This window comes from Mya arenaria, chromosome 13 (genome assembly GCF_026914265.1).
Source record: "Mya arenaria isolate MELC-2E11 chromosome 13, ASM2691426v1".
NCBI lineage: Eukaryota > Metazoa > Mollusca > Bivalvia > Myida > Myidae > Mya > Mya arenaria.
The window spans coordinates 33,904,582-33,910,705 of NC_069134.1; positions in this window are offsets into that span (position 1 = coordinate 33,904,582).

Here is a 6,124-nt window from a genome sequence, read left to right on the forward strand (position 1 = left end):
CATTTAAGACCTTGTACAGCTCTTCAAATAGAACGCTATGCATGATTAACAAAAAACAACTTGATTGATATGTCTGAAACTTCCTTGTCGACTTGTAATTACGCACTTGTTAAGGTTATTGTCAGAATATAAGATAAGTTTGATAGTGTAACGACATAGCTAAACTCAGACTACAGATGATGCAGCCAGGCGGGTAGTTTAGAGGTTATGATAATAAACTTAATTCAGACTATGCGTTATGAAGTATTGACACGTTTATCTGAAGCAGTAAGAATACAGATGAAGGGGTGATATACTTAATAACAACGGTTTATTTGTAGATCGGCGTGTTTTCATGAAACAGTAAATTATAAGTAAAAAGGAAATATAGATATACATAATTTGTGGTGGGTTGTATTGATAAGTATACGTATCTATGAATAAGAGCCAAATGAACATGGGGGTACATCGACAATTATTATTGTATGAGTTACGGGCCTTTGTGGGGTTTTTTAAGGTAAGAGTATTGCACGACGAAAGAGACACCAAAGCTATGACATACTTAAATTTTCTTTAAAACACCAACAGACAAGCAAAATATGAGTATAAAGTTTGTATCTTAAATTTGTCTCAAACGATGTGAAAAAACAACATTTTAACATTTTGAATACTTGAACACTTTAATGGAACAATCATAGCTTTAAGAAAAAGAAAATAATATGAACATGCTTCTTTAAAAGCTGTAATCTGGAAAATCATACAATTTATAGTTTTATATTCGTTCTGGGTTTTAGGCTGTATGGTGCTAAGCCTGCATAATGTTACAACAGTAAACTGGAATCTACCATCGGAAGATCGACATATCATTTTCAACATTTGACGAATTAATGCACGCACAGGCGTATCAATCACAGCGCTGTTAAAACCCTGATGGTCAACAACATAATTTACATTACCAATATATACTTATAGCTTCGGAGCTGCGTTCTTCGTGAGCGTTTTTTTTGTTAGCAATTTTTATGCATAAAGCTACAGAAAAAGGCTCAGTAGCAATTTTTTAAAACATAAACCCGGTTTAATGGCACTGGGTAAACGCCAAAGGCCAAAGACATAGAACATAAAATCACAAACAAAAATCATGTAAGAACAGCACAAAACTCCACAAATAGCATTGTGCATACATACTATATAATCAAAGTGCTGAAAGCACTGATGGACTAGGGCTTCATTTTGGGGGATGTTGATAACCATGTTCTAAGCATTAAACAAATCGGCTCACATGACAAGGGGTCACTGTTTAATGGGCTAGCTTAAACTTTAGACTAAAACTGCTTGCAAGGTGCAAAGGAAATTTGAAAAGTCTTGTTAAGTGTAAGTAGAGGGATGGGGGCTAAAGCGTTTAATCAGATAAAGTCATAGTTCTTTTGAAAATCTCAATGTCGTTAAATCAGACCTATACAAATTAATTTACGTGGTTGGCGTATGTTAACCAAAGTACACATACTTCTTTAATTTGATCAAATCATTTTATATCAAAGGTCTGTTATTTGCAGTTTCAGAGAAGATTTTCAATGATGTAATTATATCCTATATAGAAAACCTGTCACCTCTTTTTCAGGGGAGCTATAAACCACAGGGCCATACTTTGGACAATATTTGTAAAAGACATCAATAAATGCAACAGTTGGCCATTCTTGTGTTGTCCTCTGTCTCTGTCCTGATAGCTCCCTATCTCAATAGTTGCAAATGGTTGTAAGTTCATGATTCTTCTGGTCATTGGTCATACAGAAAGAAGATGTTGATTGTAGAATCAAGAAGCTTTCATTTCAGGCACTCAGAATTGAATAGAACTGTAACATTTGGAGTGCCTAGAATTTGTTGGATTCCTAGGCAACATGTATCAGGTGTTGCAGTACATTTACTTTACTACAAATACTTTTACCCGTCCTTGTAAATCTAAAAAAGCTTTCATTTCGCAAAAGTAGTTCATATATTAAACTATAATGATGTTGCTTAATCAGAGTTTGAATAATTCTGATATCTAGATGTGCCTTTAATTGCAGCAATTTAAAGTCCAACTCATGATGTCAATTGAGCTGGTTAAGCAATACTGCATTTCCTTGGTGTGGGGATTGCTTTATTTACTTGAATAAACAAACAGTTTTTGCTTTGGAAAGTACAGTTCTTGCGTTGGAAAGTACAATGTATTAACAATGTTACATGCAATTTTCTTGCCCTGACTCCATCCAAGATCTTAGATCAACATGTACTTGGGGCTATGTGTTTTATCAATGAGAACTATAATTATGTTCAATTTAGTGCCACTTATGATATATCATTCCACATACAAAAACACTAGCATTTTCTTTAAAACCAATAGCATTAATATCCTATGTTATGATAAAACCATTGCCAAGTTGGTAATTTGAAAACACTAGAAATTTTATCTGGTAAGGGTTTGATATAGTCTTTCTAGACAGCTGGACTTGTTTTGCAGTTACTTTGAAAGTCTTCAAAAGCTAAACTGATCAAGGCTGGAGCAAAAAACTCACAATACCAAAAGGGGTTTCAAAGACTTAAGAGATCATTCTCACATCACCTATACCATTAGTTTTTATCTACAAACTTAAGTCAACATAAAAATGTTTTACATTAATATTGCAATGAATAAAACATATTGCAATAACATAGCAATCAAGTATGATCACTATAAGCCTAAACATGAGATTTCAACATTTTCAAGATAAACAATAAATAATTTTACTTAATAATTTTCTCAATACTTACACAAGCTGAAAAATGGTCTCTTTTTGAATACTTCACATATTTCATGGCTTTTATCATTCAAACTAACATTTCGCTTGTTATTTTAATATTCAATGATTTTGCAAACATTCATAAATGATGGTTAAAATTAAGATTCAGGCCTACCAAAACACCTGACTGACCAATCAGTATCCAATTTCGGTAGGGCTTATTGGTGGTTCAGTGAAATCAACCATTACCTCCCACAATCTGCACTGATCAACAGTAGTAAATGCATTGAGAGAAAGTTTAGAATGAACGAAGCCGACGGTTACATTTAGTGGGATATTAAATCCTACAAATGTATTCATCATTTTATGTAACCGTATTTAGTAAATGTTAAAAATTTTTTTGAAAGTCTAAAAAGTTTCATTTTTTGTATATATTTTGTGCTTCATTTAATTTCATTCTTTGAAATTTGTTTTCCTTAGTGTTCAATCCCGAGCATACTTGTTCACATTTAAGTGCAAGAAAAGTCACTAAATTATGATCTGAATAAATTCTTATATTAAAGTTAGGTCACATAAAAGATATACAATGTATTGTGCTTTTTAGAATTAACAGTTTTTCATCTGTTTAAAATTATTTCAAATGCTGTGCATTGAAATTTGATTTTAAACTATGACAGGAATAATTCAAGGGAATGTTTTTTTGTGATTTCTAGCATTAAATTTGTCTGAATCGCATGAAAATTTATCAATTACGTAAGGTATTCACAAATTGGTCACGCTTTTTGAACTTTGTACTGTCTTCTTTTTGTTTGTCTCAAATTTAATAAGATTTGGCTTCACTTGTTGTTTATTAAAGGGACTGTATACCAGATTGGCACAAAAAGTTGTTTTTTTCTTTAACGAATCTAAGGACAATTTTTTAATAAACTATTTTACTCTTTGATATCGTTATTGTAAATAAAATACCAAAATGTAAAAAAAATGCAGTGCAGTGTCGAATCCACTAAGCTATGAAGAATTACTCTTCCTGGGTGGAATTTCCAGATATGTACCTAACTCGATTAAATCACGTAATAACATCAACGGCAGATTACGCATAAGGAATGAATTCTACTCGGTAGACATACAATGTACCTAGTAATCTTTTTTTAATGGAAAAAAACACGAAATAACTGCTATTAATAAATCATTTGTAAACTGTGTGGATCATCAGTTAGTAAGTTTCAATGCATTAATTGTACACATCGATACCAAGTTAATGTCAGGTTTCTATAAAAAAAGTTTTTTCTTTTTCATTATTAACTGAGTACAGCCCATTTAAAATGTACCTTATAATGTCTGTGACTTATCAAATATTTAAAAGTAATGGTCTGCAACCAAGATTTGTTTTAATTATCAAGGTTTCAAGCTGCATTGTGTATGCGATTGGAAAGCTAATCTTGAAAGCAGCTTAGTATAATTTTTAAAACTAACATTGACCCTGCAAGGTACTCATATTTGGATGATTCATAAAGATTTGCACAGTTATTTATGTATAATTGCATATAATGATATAGGTTACCTTTTTCAAATCTATGATTTAGATTGCAAAGTATAACTTATATAAATAAATTATATAAATAAATATATATTCTTAACTTCTAATAAGTAATTAGTTAATTTGTCAACTGCGCACCAAAACCCTGAATCTGAATGTATACGCAAGCTTATGCATCAGTCAATTGTAACCATGCACCCCCTCCCCCCTGGTCCAGGGAACAGCGGGGACTTTTACTTTCGGTCCAACCAACCCAAGCTAAAATCCCCGCCCTGCCGGGATGATCTGATGGCAAAGTCCCCACCAAATCCCCCCAGCACCCAAGGGACATTAGGTTAAGCCACATCCACACTGTATTTTCCACGAAGACCCGGCACTGCAGGGCCACCTGAAAGGTAAAAACACGGCCCATTTCCCCGGTATACCCCCGGATGTCGGGGCCCTGGTTACAATTTATGCACCAGTCAAATGTAATCACGCCCCCCCCCCTCCAGGTCTGGGGAATACTTTGACTTTCAGTCCAACCAATCCCCAATAAAATCCCTGCCCTGCGGGAACGAACTGGTGGTAAAATCCCTGCCAAATAACCTCGCACCCCAAGGATCTTAGGTAAGGGTAATTCCCCGCAATATTTTGCGGGAAGACAAAACCACCGCAATCATCAGGCACTGCGAGGACACCTGAAAGGTGAAAACACTGCCTTTTCCCTAGTATACCCCGAGGGGGGTGGTAACAATTGACTGGTGCATTATAAGAGTGGAAATCAAAAGTGAGCAGGCAAGATTGTTTTACAAATGACGATGGTTTATCACAATGTCATTGAACAAAATGTACTAACACTGAGAATGGCTCCAAGACATTTCTGTGCACATAGGTAAACGCTCATCATATTCATAAGCCTGAAGTTATAACGTTATACAGGTACGCGGCATATGGTTTTTATTTTACATTAATTGTATTTAAACAATCAATACCAAAAATCATGCTGTATTTAAAAAAATGATGAGTGCCATGCAATGATTAGTTAAAAAATAAACTTTGTATTTGAAAAGAAAATGTCACGGAATCATGCAAATTATGTCGAAAAAAAGAACAGCCCTGTTAATAAATTAATACCAACATTCTATACATAGGATAACAATACTTTTTTTAAAACCAAATATCCTTGTTGTTTACTACTTAGACCGCACGCTTGATTCGGTTTACGTACCCACAAGACATTTCGAATGCGCGACGGGCACCATGTTTAGCTGAAACTGATCACTTTTCGAATAAAAGAGAAAGCGGCTACCAGTCTATCAATAAAGAGCATTGAACGGAAAAATGTCGATGCGTTCTTTTCCAATATGTTCATATTCTTATTGCATTTAATCTGTAGTTATTCATGTAGTTAACCCGATTAACTCACTCGCTACATATCCATTTCTTGTGCTTCATTAAAAGAACATACAATTAGCTTGTCTTGTTAGGAGAACTATTTTTATTGGATGTTTTCATTGTAATCAGTTCTGGTACTACTTTGGTTATTCAAATTCGCTAACGGCAATCTAATCAAAATACAGCGTATGAATACAGTACGTCAGTGAACCCCCAGATGCGGCTTGAGAATGCAGATCGCGCGTTTACGGCTATGAACTAGGCCACAAGTGCCCTAGTCCAAAAACTACGTATGTTTATCAAGAATTGTTAGGTACCGCCTTGGAACGGTCAATAAATCTAAAAACGTAAGTGTTTAGAAATAACCTATTTAGAATTATTCCTTTAAAGGGGCTGTGTCACAGATTGGCACCAAAAAAAGGGTTTTTTCTGTAACGAATCTCAGGACAATTATCTAATAGAATGTGTTACGCGT